This window comes from Atractosteus spatula, chromosome 5 (assembly GCF_055471065.1).
Source record: "Atractosteus spatula isolate fAtrSpa1 chromosome 5, fAtrSpa1.hap1, whole genome shotgun sequence".
Taxonomy (NCBI): Eukaryota; Metazoa; Chordata; class Actinopteri; order Semionotiformes; family Lepisosteidae; genus Atractosteus; species Atractosteus spatula.
In genome coordinates, this window is record NC_142710.1 from 2,834,710 (window position 1) to 2,851,873 (window position 17,164).

The 17,164-nt window shown below is 40.8% G+C and overlaps 1 non-coding gene across 1 annotated transcript; it reads left to right on the top strand.

Annotated features, from left to right (window-relative positions):
• The first annotated feature begins 16,947 nt into the window (after nucleotides 1-16,947).
• trnal-cag (transfer RNA leucine (anticodon CAG)) lies at nucleotides 16,948-17,030 on the top strand. The gene has a single exon. It is a non-coding gene; the product is annotated as a tRNA-Leu (tRNA).
• The last annotated feature ends 134 nt before the right edge of the window (nucleotides 17,031-17,164 follow it).

The following is a 17,164-nucleotide window of genomic DNA, read 5'->3' on the forward strand; positions in this document are numbered from 1 at the left end:
CGATCCTTACTAACTGTATGCGTTAAAATTGCACATCAGCACATAGCCGCGATGTATTATCAATGTTAAATTTCAACCATAATATCGACAACATTAATAAACGCATACGTTGAGAAAATATCTAACCCAGCATATTTTCCGGTTATATACCACAATGCATTGCTAGTATTCGTTGGTCACCATTTTGGACACATTTTTCAAACGTAGAAGTATATCCGCAAATATCTCAGCAATCCTCTTTTGACGAGTAAGTATAAATAATAATAATAATAATAATAATAATAATAATACTATCTGAATACATACAGATCTTACTTAATATTATTTTGATTAAAATAGTATGTTAATAAGCAAAAAATGGCACATAAAAATAGTGTGAAGGGGAAGATTACACAAAATCGTTTTGCCGTTTCTCTAATTTTATCCGTTTATTTCAGCTTTGAGCTTAGTAAACCTTAATGGTTCATTTTTTAGATTATACTCAAGAAGATATTAACCATCATTTATTTGAGTAGTAATATTATATAATTTTCTCCTAGCTGCAGTGCTGAAGTCCCACCCTACATCGAAAGAAAAAGATATAAAGGAGCACTCAATGCGTTACTTGAAGAATACATATGCAAGGCAGGGGGCCAGGAGATCTGGACACTGAAAATAATAGGTTTCTGGTCCTGTTAGGACAATTAGACAGGGTTTGCAAATGGTGGACAAAAATCGTCTTAACTTCCATTGTAATATTTGTTTTTTTTGGAAATATATAAGTTGTACATTTTAAAATTTATATTTGAATCAAAATGTGGTTTTGAGTTAGATAGTGTGTTAATGTAATTAGTTTGTGTTTGTCATTACTATACTGTATATTGATGTTACCAGAATTTGTAGTTGAAGTTTAAGACTAGTTGTGTTTTTTTTATGATTATTGCCCATATGTTGATTGTTGATTGATTGCATACAATGTATAATTTAATTTTTCAGGTGTGAATGTGTATTTTCAGAATAAATTTCTAAACCAAATCATTGGCTTGGTTTACTTGTTTCTACACCTATAAAACCTATCTTTGATGTATAATAGACCTCTACCCATATACGTATAATAGACCTCTAAAGTTATCCGTATAATAGACCTCTAACCATATACGTATAATAGACGTCTAAAGTTATCCGTATAATAGACGTCTAAAGTTATCCGTATAATAGACCTCTAACCATATACGTATAATAGACGTCTAAAGTTATCCGTATAATAGACGTCTAAAGTTATCCGTATAATAGACCTCTAACCATATACGTATAATAGACCTCTAAAGTTATCCGTATAAAAGTCCTCTAAAGTTATCCGGAACTCCAACCATATATGTATAATAGTCCTCTAAATTTATCCGTATAATAGAACTCCAACCATTTATGTATAATAAACGTCTAAACATAGACGTATAATTGACGTATAACTTTAGACGTATATTAGAATTTCATTCTAGATGAATTTTAGACCACATTTAGACGTCTAAGGTATGCGTTTAATAGACGTATATTATACGTCTTTTGCCCACTGGGTTTGGAGTAGCAGTTAGATTAGTCGGAAAAAGGAAATTCGTATAACATCTCTCCACATTTTCATTCTCATTTCTGTGAAGAATCATATTAACAGGCCGAACTGGAAAACACCAGCCCTGAGAGGAAGTAAACAGGAAACAGCTCAAGACCAACGACAGACACGCGCTCTTCGTTAGTATAGTGGTGAGTATCCCGGCCTGTCACGGGGGAGATCAGAGTTTGATTACCCGACGGGAAACTTTTAAACTTAAAAAAAACAACGTTTTAACTCCGTTAATTGTTAATTTACGTTAATTATATGAATTAATTACTTAGATACGTGTCCAGTGACAGGACTCCCAGTTGGCAAAAGACGTATAATATACGTCTATTAAACGCATACCTTAGACGTCTAAATGTGGTCTAAAATTCGTCTAGAATGAAATTCTAATATACGTCTAAAGTTATACGTCAATTATACGTCTATGTTTAGACGTTCATTATACATATATGGTTGGAGTTCCGGATAACTTTAGAGGTCTATTATACGTATATGGTTAGAGGTCTATTATACGGATAACTTTAGACGTCTATTATACGGATAACTTTAGACGTCTATTATACGTATATGGTTAGACGTCTATTATACGGATAACTTTAGAGGTCTATTATACGGATAACTTTAGAGGTCTATTATACGTATATGGGTAGAGGTCTATTATACATCAAAGATAGGTTTTATAGGTGTAGAAACAAGTAAACCAAGCCAATGATTTGGTTTAGAAATTTATTCTGAAAATACACATTCACACCTGAAAAATTAAATTATACATTGTATGCAATCAATCAACAATCAACATATGGGTAATAATCATAAAAAAAAACACAACTAGTCTTAAACTTCAACTACAAATTCTGGTAACATCAATATACAGTATAGTAATGACAAACACAAACTAATTACATTAACACACTAACTCAAAACCACATTTTGATTCAAATATAAAGTTTAAAATGTACAACTTATATATTTCCAAAAAAAACAAATATTACAATGGAAGTTAAGACGATTTTTGTCCACCATTTGCAAACCCTGTCTAATTGTCCTAACAGGACCAGAAACCTATTATTTTCAGTGTCCAGATCTCCTGGCCCCCTGCCTTGCATATGTATTCTTCAAGTAACGCATTGCGTGCTCCTTTATATCTTTTTCTTTCGACGTAGGGTGGGACTTCAGCACTGCAGCTAGGAGAAAATTATATAATATTACTACTCAAATAAATTATGGTTAATATCTTCTTGAGTATAATCTAAAAAATGAACCATTAAGGTTTACTAAGCTCAAAGCTGAAATAAACGGATAAAATTAGAGAAACGGCAAAACGATTTTGTGTAATCTTCCCCTTCACACTATTTTTATGTGCCATTTTTTGCTTATTAACATACTATTTTAATCAAAATAATATTAAGTAAGATCTGTATGTATTCAGATAGTATTATTATTATTATTATTATTATTTATACTTACTCGTCAAAAGAGGATTGCTGAGATATTTGCGGATATACTTCTACGTTTGAAAAACGTGTCCAAAATGGCGACCAACGAATACTAGCAATGCATTGTGGTATATAACCGGAAAATATGCTGGGTTAGATATTTTCTCAACGTATGCGTTTATTAATGTTGTCGATATTATGGTTGAAATTTAACATTGATAATACATCGCGGCTATGTGCTGATGTGCAATTTTAACGCATACAGTTAGTAAGGATCGGTCACTGTTATTATATACAGTATAATGACATTATGGAAAAGGATTGGGAACAGGCCTGGCGTCACGGGGGGAGGAGTGTCGTCCCTTCAGTTTTGGGCAAAAGGATTTACTTAACTTAACTTGTGCCCTAAAAAAATAGTTGTACTTTGTCAATGGTCAGACAACACTAAATGACACTAACAGTCACTCGGACTGTTTGATGGGCAGGAGGGCTATCTGTCCAGGAACTGCACATATCAGTGTCGTTATTGAGTGTCAACATTACGATCCTGTTTGCTCAGTTGGACCGATTCCTTGCAGTAGTTTATCATTATACTTAAAATCGTTATATAACTAGGACTAGTTATAGCAGTCTGTGCTTTCTGTTGGTTTTACAACATTTTTTTCTTAACGATTCAGAACGTCCATGTAGCTGCAAAAATGAACGCTTATGGTACTTTTCGCTCCAGGCAATACAAACCGTGAGAGTGACGAAAAATGTGAAACTGAACTTCATCGCAAATACCAGATTGCTAGTCGTCTTCTATCATGAAGCACTAACCAATGGCATAGCTGCGAGATTTCATTTGGGTAGCTGCACCGTACAGCTCCGTTTCAACCGAAATATCACCCCCCCTCAGAATTTCAGACGCCCCCCTACAGATTTTTCCCCGGGCACCGCGCACTGATCGGGGGACGGGGTGTCCAGGAAATGGTATCAACTTTTCCCAAGAAAATAAAAATAGAAACTCTATAGGCACTCAAACATTTTACTGTTTTTTTTCAGGCAGGTGGCAAGACCCCCTCCGCAAAACCCATGTATGCCAAGCTGTGGGCATTGATTCGTCGAATATACGTATATATACGTCGCCTCGACGTATAATCAACGTCGAATTGCAACCGTAAAATCGACGACATGAATAAACGCATATATAACGTCGAAAACACATCTAACACAGTGCCTGAGGCTTTTTACTGTATGTATCGTGTGTGCCGCAACTAGGAGTATACGGCACTGTGCACAGTGTACGAAGTAAATTATTTTCGCAGTAATTAATTTACACGTGTATAATAAATATAGTAAATATAACGGTGCGCTAAAACAAAAATCTCTGCGATGAAGCGCTACAGATGCACTTACATTTAGCGCACTGCTGACACAACTGTAGCCTCTACACGTGACCGAAAGAGCGACGTGTTCGCCTGATCGTCTGAAGGATCTCCCCACGAAGCTCTATCATTCATCAGTGGAAGCAGAAGCCCTTAGAATACGAGACACGTTCACCTTCAAACCCGCAGCCGCTGGACTCGCTTGTCTCGGGACTAATTGCAATGAGAATCGCGTTAGTAGCTCCGTGTCCTTATCCGGTCTCTTTCAAATTACGAGGGACGTTCAGTTATATACTGTGCGAACAGGAGAGACCCGATATTAACGGGTCCTGCATATTCATTTACTGATCAGATGAATTGAAATGTTCTGATTCACAGCTCCTGCAGTTCATGCTCAGGGCTGAGCTCGCGAGATGTTGTAGAAGCATTTTCGGTGTGCAGTACTTAGTGCTTCCTTCACTGGTGCTCTAAGGAGAAAAGATAAGAGATATCTGTGCTATATTTATTATATTTCTATATTTTTATACTGATAAGGAAGAGCTGTGCGTATCAGGAGGGGATTTTGAACCCACGCCTCCAGGGGAGACCGCAACCTGAACGCAGCGCCTTAGACCGCTCGGCCATCCTGACTGCTGACAAGTCTGCCAGCCGGTCCTATGAGACACCGCGACCCCACTACGTTTCTCGAGTATCACACTGGTATTAGAAATACAGCGAGACTCCGGCATTCAGATCTGTCGCAGATGCGCTGGGTTCTATAAGCAAAAAAGTGTTTAGGAAGAAGGTGAAATACTGCTGTGTATTTTACTCATTTTTAGCCGCCACAGCCGGCTATACACAATATGATAATATTGCAAATATCGTATTATTTTCCGCTGCAAACAATTCCTAATAGGTTCCAAACTATAAGGCAAACAATTCCTATATAACAATTCCTTATATATTCACACCTGAAGAAGGCTCCACAGCCGAAACGTTGTGTTCTCTTTCTTCCTCTTTTTCAGCATGGAATAAACCTATTACTTGTTCCGTATAGTTACAACATTTCATCTTAATATTCCATATTAAGTGGATTTAAAGATGATGAACAGTAGGAAAGCAGATTAAATGAAGACTCAAGAAAACACAGAAAAAGCTAAAGATGCTTTCTTTACGGGATGTGTCCCTCATTGATTTCTAGTCCCCAAAGGATTTCTAGTCCAGCGCCTTAACCACTCGGCCACGACTACACGAACATCACCTTAAATCTGTTTTAAATCCACTTCATATGGAACATTAATGTGGAGCATAACTGAAGGGAATTGTTGGTAGTTGACTACCCCTTTGGAATAGTAGTCAGATTAGTGGGGAAAGGAAATGTATATAAGATCTCTCTCCCTGCTTCAGAAACTGTCATCACACTGGAGAGAAGTTACATGTGACACGCGCTTCTGACAGGAATCACAATAACAGCGCAGACCATCCTCGCAGGGAAATTTTAAAAACTCTACAGTTCAGACACCTACACCTACTGATATTCGATCTTAAATTAAGGTCTACTTCCTTTGACGGTCTTGTTATGCAAGGAGTGTTAGACCCAAGTGCTCGTTTATTAAAGTCCGAGATCCTGACTGATTTGACTTTATACCGATAATTAGCAGCAAATTAATGAAGAAAACAGAAACACGAGAAAAAAACTGCTGCACACATGTGGCCAGTCTTAAATGAACTGTGTGATCTGCTGCTGTCAGACGTGCTTCTGTGCTAAACGCACAAGGACAAAAACAGCCCGGAGATTCCGATCGAGTACTGGGCTGTGCTTTTCTCCCTTGGAAAGGTCACGCATTCCACGTGCAAGAACACGCGTGCATGAGCGAACATGAGCCGTCATGAATCATTATTTTTAAAACGCGCGAGTGGAAACCGTGTTTTTCGCGGACTAAACATGTCGTATTGGGCGTGGAAGAGAAGAACACGCGTGTGTGTGAGTGAACGTCTCACGCCCCATCTGTGAAGAGCCCCAAACAGCATCGATCCCTGCCCCGTGTGAGGATCGAACTCACGACCTTCAGAGTATGAGACTGACGTGCTACCTACTGCGCTAATGAAGCTGGAAGAGGAATGAGCTCCAGGTCATGTCGAAATGAACATTATTTCTATGAACATTATTTCCGTGTGACTGTTGCAACTCAGACCATATTCCCCCAAAAGATTAAAACGCCGGGCTGAAGAAAAGGGAAGATCTCATCTTCATAACTCACCGGACAAGAGACCAGAACACCACGCGAAGTCATATAAAGCGCATTAAACTGATGACCACAAAACTTTGAACCGTACATAGGGCAAACAACGTTCAGAAATGGAGTAAAAAGCAAGCGGGAGTTATGACCAAGCAGTCTGAGTGTGGATCGTGTCGTGGGTGACGGGGGAAAAGTGTCTCCCACTTTCATCATTCCATCCCGGAGTGGATTAGAAAGGAGACAGAAATGAAACCGGTTTCCCTCTGTGCGTCTTCCAGGCTGTAATACGCGCGCTGCCTGTTCACGGGCGACGTGGCGGACTGACCGCTGTGGCCACCAGGTGTCGCCAAAGACAAGTCAACACTGGAATGAACGAGCCAGAGCTCAGTATCTGGTGTTTCTTCTTCGTTTCGTAGTTTCTGTTAATAACAATACTGCGTGTAGGAGAAATGAAAGCAAGAAATTAGCTGTAAAATACATTTAATGTTTCAAAATATCTCATGGTATAAATGAACAATTTCAGTTCGTTTAAGTGATTCTACCTTGTCATAATCATGATAATACAGTTACACAGTGTATCAAATACTGTGTTGACATTTGTATTTGTATAAGCCAAGCTGAAGGAGCGGTCTGTGGCCTTCAACTCTGGAGACCCTGGGCTGTACAGGAAAGCCAGGTGTGACCTGGAGAGGGCCGTCAGACATGCGAAAAGGGACGACAGAGACAGGCTTGAATCACAATGTGGGGGCATTAACACAGTGCACCTCTGGAATGGCCTGAGGGCTGTCACTAATTATAAAGGACAAATGGGTGTTAAAACAACAGCTGATGATTCATTGCCTGACCAACTAAACAACTTCTATGCCAGGTCTGATGCTCACAACACAGACCCTTCACCCAGAATGCCCAGTGAGCCTGGGGAGTTTGTGCTGCAGCTGTCTGAACAGGAGGTACGGAGAGCTTTCGGACAGGTGGAGCCACACAAGGCTGCGAGCCCTGATGGCCTCACCTTCTGTGTTTAAAAGGCAGGCAGAGCACAGCTGCCCCCTGTCTTCACTGTAATATCTAACATGTCACTATCCCTGTCTACTGTCCCACTGTGCTTCAGGAGAACTACTATCGTGCCCCTGCCTGAGGCAACCAAGGTGTCGTGTCAGAATGCCTACCGCCCGGTGGCACTCACCTCAGTAGTCATGAAGTGCCACCGGCACAGAAGAAACTGGTGAGGGGACACATCAGCAGTATTGTCCCGGACTCCCTGGACCTCCTGCAGTTTGCTTATAGGAATAATAGGTCAGTGGACGATGCTGTCTCACTGGCCCTTCACACCACCTGGACAAGAGGAGCACCTGTGCCAGGATGTTATTTATTGACTTCAGCTCAGCCTTCAACACAACTGTGCCAGGCAGGCTGGTGGTCAAGCTCAGGGGTCTGGACCTCAACAACTCCATCTGCAACTGGGTCCTGGACTTCCTGACAGGCAGACCCCAAGTGGTGAGGACTGGAATCAAAACCTCATCCCCTCTGATCCTCAACACAGGGGGACACACTGCTGCCTGAGCCCCTGGCTGTATTCTCCATTTACACACGACTGTGTGGCCAGATTTAACAGCAACCGCATCACCAAGTCTGCTGATGACACCACAGTCATCGGTCTTATCAGCAACAGTGATGAAATGTGATGGAGTGGTGCCACAACAACAACCTCACACTTCACATCGCCAAAACATAAGAGATTATAGTGGACTTCGGGAGGCACAGAGGACGTCATACACCCATAATCATTCAGGGGGCTCCAGTTGAAACTGTCAGCACCTTCAGGTTCCTCAGCCTCCAGATCACTGAGAGGCTGAGCTGGCCAGAGAACACTGCTGCCATCCTCACTAAAGCCCACCAGCGCCTTCACTTCTTGAGACAGTTAAGGAAGTGGGGGATGAGCAAGACAACACTTACTAATTGTTACTGTAATCCGATTGAGAGTGTCCTGTCTGGTGGTGTTACGGTGTTGTATGGTGGAGCCACAGGACAGAACAGCCATACAGAGGGTTGTGAGGTCTTCCCAGAAAATCACTGGGAACGAGCCACCCTCCATCGACCAGATAGATCTCGACCACTGCCACAACTGGGCTCGAGCTATACTTCAGGACCCAATTCACCCGGGCCATGATCTGTTTTCACCCCTGGGGTCTGAGAGATGGATTTTGAATAGATTCAAAAACAGTGTCTTCGCCCAAGCAGCCCGCATCTTAAACAGCTCATATTCGCACCTGCACTGTAAGGTACTGCGCTGTCTGCACTGTGACCTGTCTAGGCTGTATTAAAACGTCTATTGTCTAAATTTATTGTCCATGTCTGTTTGTCATTTGTGCCTATTTTTTTTTCTGTACTGTTACTGGCTACAGCTGAACGAGTAAGCATTCCAATACACTTGTTGTATATGGCAAATAAAAAAATCTTGAATCAAAAATTCATAAACGATTTCAGCAGCTTGCTCTTTATTACGTTTCATATTCCTCGCAGTCATGTAAAGTATATACATATTCATATGCTGTATACTGTGTATATATATAGTTTCTCATATACAGATGCAGCCATTCAAAATGCGTGAGGTATTTCGCGGCATACCCCGGTGGGCGTGTCACAGTATCACGCGGTATGACGCAGTTAACGTGGTGTCACGTGGTTAACTATCCGGCGTCATCTTGTAAAACCGCCAGGGGGAGCTTAACCTCTCATGTACAGCATTTGAGCCTTTAATTTTGAACTGTGTATTACAGCATGTTAATCATCAGTCATTAAAATGTTGGTATATTTTATGAAAGCAAGATTGCTCAGTTGGACAAAAGTACACAACCTACCTTTAACAGAAATATTTATGCATCAAAGCCTTTACTGAAGATATTACTAATAGTATTAATAATGGATGACTTTGGACAAGCTGTATACTCAAAGTATAATTTCTTTAGCACATTTGTACAAGCACTTGGAATCTGTCCAAGCCATACTTTGTCAGGCATTTTGTTTTACTTCAACGGGCATAAAAACTTCCTTGCTTTTAACAGGGCGTTTCATAATTTCTAACTATGAAAATGATTTAAAATGCGACACCTATCATTCAACTAGAGCTTAAAATATCACAAGGATCCTCAAGAGCACAGCAAAGAGTGTATTAAAAGACACTTGTATTTATCAACGTTTTCTTTTCCGTATACCAGATTTTATGGAACCACTTCAGAGGGGTGTCAGCCAGTCAGATTCCAGGAATCGGCACTTTAAAGGAAAAATACACACCAGTATTCCATTTCTCCCTAACGATTTTAAGCATCGAAGTATTTAACTAGCATGTGAAATAGCGTGTGAAAAAGTGGTAGTTTTAAGCTTTTCTGCTAATATAATATGGAATCGCGTATCTAAAGAATTTAATAACGGTATTCGTGTGCTGCGACAGGGCTGTGTAGGGCTGTTTCGCCTGTCTGTTCACGCGAGCTGTCTTGTAGCCGACTGGTCTAGGTGCGTGACTACCAGCTGCCAGATTGTGTGTTCGAATCCAGCTGGTGCTGGACTTTTCTTTTAACAAACATTTCTTCGAAAAAATAGAATAGCGATATTATGGACAATCAATTGACTTTTATATTTCAAAATATCGCAACATGATCGATATTTGCGATATTTTGAACATATCTTCCCTTCTGACAGCGGTTCCTGCTTCTATTGTGTGTGTGTGTGCAACAGAGTAAATTTTTATAGAGAAATGGAGGCTGGACAGTATGCGTTACAATATAAACATTTATATTGATTTAAATCGTGTTCTGATTTAAATCGCAAACGCGTGTTTAATTATGTGTTTTTTAATCATAATCAGGCTAATGCATTTCTACATTTTCTGTATGAACCAGCTTAGAGGTTCATACAGAAAGACAGCTTGTGTTTAAATTGAGTGTAAGGTAATTTATGCTTCTAAAGTCATGGTCAGCATTTATATTGTACTGTGCTGTAAACTTTTTCTGTGCCTAGTCACATTATTTTATAGCGTTTTTATTGCGTTATTAAATCTGGTGGCGCTGTGTGTTAGTTTCCTGACTCCCATTATTTAAACTGCGACACTGATCATTCATCTCTAAATAAACTTTATTTTATATAGCGTTTTAAGCGAATAGGTAATTAGATTGCTCATAAACCTAATCGCTTTTTCTACATAAACACAGCGTGATTGCTCTCTGAAAATGCTTTTCCTTTATTTTTAAAGTAGGCTCAGATTTCAACTATAGATCGTATTATTATAAACTGTCTTGGAAAAATGTATTTTATGTAAACCATGTTTGCTATTAATTCATTTAGGGCTAAAATACGTTCATTGTCTTCCAATGGAGTCGAGTTGACATTGGAAGCCTGCCACACCCGGACTGTTAAACCAACGCATTAGCAAGTCGCCAGTATTGGTTTTAGTATTCCCCCCCTCTCCCCTCAATTCAATTCAATTCAATTCAAGGTGTTTTATTTGCATGACAGATGGGTACAAGCAGTGTTGGGTATGTATATTGTAACGCTTACGGCAGACAGGCACTGTGTAAGAGCCGGCGCACCAGAGCAGCGCACCGAGGGAGCGTCTGCATTTATAACTTAGTTTTTAAAATCAGTCAAGCAATATGAAGCATCTCCTTTTACTTAGTGCCTGAGCATAAAAAGAATAGGAGCATACTGCAACGCGTGTGAAGTCCATAAACAATATTAATTTTGGAACTTAAACATACAGTATATGGCTGGTCTCGGTACTTTAAAGAAAACATACACACCAGTATTCCATTTCTCCCTAAACATTTTAAGCATCGAAGTCTTTAACTAACGCGATACCGGAGTCAACAAGCATACTTTTAGAATTTGATTAAAAGGGAATATAATATGGAATCGCGTATCTCAAGAATTTAAAGACCAGACAATCGCAAACGCATTTTCAATAAAATTATTTTATTCATTCAGCAGTTTGTGAGAGGGACATCCAGCAGGGAGAGACACACAAACCGGTTTTCATTGACAAAATTGTTTTTTTTTCAATTCCTCTTGTCTAACAGGAATGTTTTGTTTGTGGACAGACTGTTAGACAAGAGGAAAAGAGCGCCTCCTCCTACGAAGCATTTCGTTGATCCGATCACGAATTCTTTTCCAGTCGTACGCAGCAAGGGTTGAGAATCTCCGATTCACCATCGTACTAATGGTTTCCCGGAGATTGCAAGGCAAGGCACTTTTGCCTCTGGACCCATCGAAATTTACAGACGTGGTCCACCCCCAGTAAATTTCAAAAGTCACAAGATTTATTGTAGATATATTATAATATATAAGATATATTGTAGAACCGCTGATTCTTATGGAATGTGTTCCGCAGAAGATTCAAATTTTTATTTATTTTTTAATCGCGTATCTAAGGAAATCTCAGTATAACTTTGTTCATGAACAAACAGTGGCATGTTACATTATCATTAGTTTTTTTAACAAGGCTCGCCAGCTAATGTGAATCGAAACCTGTCTTGCTAGCTTTTAAAGTCGTGCATGTGTAAACGACAATTGAAATAGAGAAAAAAAGACCTGACTGACAAGCCGATACATACTCTTAGAGTTTGATTAATAGGGAATATAATACAAAAATACAGTAAGGGACTTAAAAGTTAAAGGAGATGCTTCATATTGCTTGACTAATTTTAAAAACTAAGTTATAAATGCAGACGCCCCCTCGGTGCCGCGCCGGGTGTAAATATCAAAGTACTGTATACATTCCCAACAAGAATTGTACCCATCTGTCATGCAAATAAAACACCTTGAATTGAATTGAATTGAGGGAGAGAGGGGGTAGGGGGACAAATATACTGTAGACAGGACTCAAGGCAAATAAGATACTTATGGGTACGCAGGCATTCACGACAGCAACATACAAAACGTTTGCACGTACTGAGTTAAGTTATTACTTGGTTTTCAAAGTGCAATGAAATACAATATTGTTGTTGCTGCTGTTCTGGTTGTTTTTATCCCGTAAAGCGTTTTGAGAAGCCACCTTTAAAGGCGATATATATTGTAGAACCGCTGATTCTTATGGAATGTGTTCCGCAGAAGATTCAAATTTTTATTTATTTTTTAATCGCGTATCTAAGGAAATCTCAGTATAACTTTGTTCATGAACAAACAGTGGCATGTTACATTATCATTAGTTTTTTTAACAAGGCTCGCCAGCTAATGTGAATCGAAACCTGTCTTGCTAGCTTTTAAAGTCGTGCATGTGTAAACGACAATTGAAATAGAGAAAAAAAGACCTGACTGACAAGCCGATACATACTCTTAGAGTTTGATTAATAGGGAATATAATACAAAAATACAGTAAGGGACTTAAAAGTTAAAGGAGATGCTTCATATTGCTTGCCTAATTTTAAAAACTAAGTTATAAATGCAGACGCCCCCTCGGTGCCGTGCCGGGTGTAAATATCAGATTCCTGTTAGACAAGAGGAATTGAAAAAAACCAATTTTGTCAATGAAAACCGGTGTGTGTGTCTCTCCCTGCTGGATGTCCCTCTCACAAACTGCTGAATGAATAAAATAATTTTATTGAAAATGCGTTTGCGATTGTCTGGTCTTTAAATTCTTGAGATACGCGATTCCATATTATATTCCCTTTTAATCAAATTCTAAAAGTATGCTTGTTGACTCCGGTATCGCGTTAGTTAAAGACTTCGATGCTTAAAATGTTTAGGGAGAAATGGAATACTGGTGTGTATGTTTTCTTTAAAGTACCGAGACCAGCCATATACTGTATGTTTAAGTTCCAAAATTAATATTGTTTATGGACCTCACACGCGTTGCAGTATGCTCCTATTCTTTTTATGCTCAGCTACTAAGATTTCCCTTCAGTGGTAAAATTCAATATCTACAACGGGCACAGTAAAGACGTTTACAGTAAGTCTTTCTACGACAGACCAACGGACCACGAGTGCCCCTGTCGGTCAACCAATCACGCACCGCGGTATTTTGCGTCATCGCGCGTCACGATGCACGACGCCGTAGCCAATTACCTGCGGTACGTGTCTGTGCCGCGCACTTTGAATGGCTGCATCTGTACAAGTGTGATTTGGGCTTGAAACATGTCATCTGGTAATGGAGCGAACAGCCGGCGATACCGGACAGCCCTTCCCTCCTGTGAGTCCTGTTGAAGCGAAGCTCTGCTGTGCTGTACTGTACTCTCACCCGCTGTGTGCTCGGCACTAACTGGATTATATAATAATGGGTTGAAAGCGACACATTCTGACGTGGGTTTAATTAAGATTGACTCCTGTGTGTTAGAAAATAAATAATCAATAAAATACATCGCAGACGTTCTCCTGTTTTAACAGGTTTCCCGTGGAAGGGTTAAGTTACAGTTGTATAAATTGAAAACGTGGCGGTGAGATGTCACACAGATGTTACAGCGGTCAACGCAAAGTCCACACAACATTGCAAGTGAGACAGGAGTCTGTCCTCTCTAGTACATAGAGCGCAAAAGTTGCAAGATCCGGGCATCGATCACGCTTTGAATTGATGGGGAGACTGGTAACTTTTTAACCACCTCACTACAGTTTAAAAAAAAACAACGTTTGTTTAAAAGTTCATCTGAAGAATAAACAACTCCGTTAATTGTTATTTTATTGGATTTCTAATCCATCGCCTTAACCACTAGGCCACGACTACACGCACAACCCCTAACCGGCCTCCTACGACATGTTTCCAGCCCTGACTCTGAGCAAGTCCGACTGTGGAGATTTCCCACAGACCTGAGATGGGCCAGTGTCTAAATCAGGGCGGGGGAGGGACACACTCTGTCCCAGGAATTGCACTCGAGCTCACTGGCAGGAGAGAGGGGAGAAAGGTGGGCTCGTTTGTCTAGGGGTGTGATTCTTGCTTCGAGTGCGAGACGTCCCGGGTCCAAATCCAGGACGAGCCCCTGTGTGCGCTCTTCCTCCACTTCCACCGTCCTGCGCCCTGACATCCCCGTCTCCTCCCGCTGTCTCCCGTGAACATGACTGCAGGAGCCTCGTGAGGACTCCTCACGGGCACAGCGAGAGCTCGAGTCCCTGTCTGAGCCTGGATCCTTCATCTTCCTCACCGTGTGCCGCTTCCTCCCCTCCTGCCGGGCACCGTCACTGCCCTCACGAACTCCAATAATCAAAAAAGAATTTATAGCTATTATTTATAAAGACACATAAGTGAAACTATTCCAGACGAAATTTTATATTCATTTTCTCGATTGATTTTTCAGAACAAACAGAGTATCACATGGCACCATGAACAACACGGAAAAAATGTGAACAATCATCACGTCACGACATACTTGGTAGTTAAAAAAAAACTGCAACAATAATATAAAAACTGGAAGAAAGGAGAAGAAAAATGAAAGCAGAGTCCAAACCACAAGCCCCTGTCTAAGGATGACAGTGTCTCTTGGATGCCATAGAATTGAATCAGTAGGAAATGGTATAAAGCTTACTTCGATAAATGTCAGAACCTCCGGCTGTGCTACCGACACTACTCCTTCTTCAGCACTACTAACACCTGCAAAAGAGGCTATTTCAGCTTTTTTGTTGAGGTTTTAAATGCTGAAAAGTGCTTTCAATTTTGCATGGCCCAAGAGAAAACAAATGACGTTCTCATCTGCTCTCGGATGTTTCATCTTCATTTGTCACGGGAGAGTGTTACAAGAAATACAGAAATTTTAAAAAAATCAAAAAATTTGGACTCACGCCTGTAGGACAGCCTTCATTGGGATCAAAGACACGCTTTTGCCCTGGAGCTCTCTGATTGGCTGTGATAATGTAGGGAAAGAGCCAATCAGCTGTTTCCAAACCTTAAACAGTGACATTGGAGTATTTCCACCCAGAGATGATATGAAAGCTTCTCTTATCCGAATCGTAGACATTACCAGTGTCTTTTTGTGCTGTGTTACAGTGTTGTGTTACTGGTTCAGTACAGTGTTATTCTCATAATGTTGTGTTACTGTATTCAGTGCAGTGTAATTGACACAGTGTTGTGTTACTGGTTCAGTACAGTGTTACAGTGTTTTGTTACTGGTTCAGTACAGTGTCATTGTCACAGTGTTGTGATACTGTTTTCAGTTTTGTTTTGTTGTGTTACTGTTATTATGTTGTTTTATTGTGCTACAGTCATCTGTTTGACCTTCCTCTCAGGGAAATTATAAAAACTCTACAGTTCGGACACCTACTCTGATATTCGATCTTAAATTAAGGTCTGCTTCTTTGACGGTCATGTCATGCAAAGTGTGTTAGACCCATGTGCTCGTTTATTAAAGTCCGAGATCCTTTGATTTGACTTTATACCGATAATTGCAGCAAATTGACAAAGAAACCACAAAACACGACAAAAAACTGCTGCACATACTGCACACATGTGGCTAGTCTTAAATGAGCTGTGTGATCTGTTGCTGTCAGACATGCTTCTGTGTTAAACGCAGAAGGAGAAAACAGACTGGAGACTCCGATCGAGCAACGCGGCTGTGCTTTTCTCCCTTGGAAAGGTCACGCATTCCACGAAGTAGGCAAGAACACGAGTGTATGAGCGAACAGGAACCGCCTGTGTCAGATGAGCAAAAAAAGTCCTGGCCCGTATGAGGATCGACCTCACAACCTTCAAATTATAAGACTGATGCGCTACCTACTGCGCTAACGAGGCCAAATATGAACCTAATCTGAAAACGAGCCACTCGGGGTTTTCAACGGTCTGTTCCCTAATCTAGCGATGCTCCCTCATGGATATTGAATCTGCCTTTTGATCTCACCAATACTTTTTCTCCTTGTTTCAGTTGCGAGACCGTCTTTGAGATCCCACCTCGCTCAAGTCCTTCAGGCTGAAGTGGCCTCCCTGCCTCAGCAGCGAGCCCTCGTCAGCCATCGACACGTCTGCGGCTCGCTTGGCCCTCCGACTCCCGATCTGCTGAGATGAGATTTAAGCAGAGAGCGCCCAACCCGCTCTCTTCGTGCTCAGTTTTGGGATTTCTATCTCTCTATACCGATAATCACCAGCGGATTCACTAAGAAAACACAAAAGGTAGCGAAACAGCCCCACTGTTTCATTTCAAGAGCTGTAGAGTCTCTCCAGCAATCAGAAGTTCCCGTGGGTTTAGATAAATTAAACTTTAATTGACTTTTTTAGACTTCACCCATCAGATTGCTCACAAGAACCAAACGCATCTGCGACAGATTTGAATGCCGGAGTCTTGCTGTATTTCTAATACCAGTGTGATACTCGAGGACCGTAGCGGGGTCGCAGTGGCTCATCGGACTGGCTGGCGTGTATGTCAGCAGTCAGGATGGCCGAGCGGTCTAAGGCGCTGTGTTCAGGTTGCAGTCTCCTCTGGAGGCATGGGTTCGAATCCCACTCCTAACACACAGCTTTTCTTAATCTTTATAAATATATAGAAATATCAACTTAATCACGAAGAGAGCGGGTTGGAGTGGAAATGATGCGGGAACGAACCCGTGTCAGTCCGGGAGAAAGTGGGGTCATGTTTGTAGTCGTGG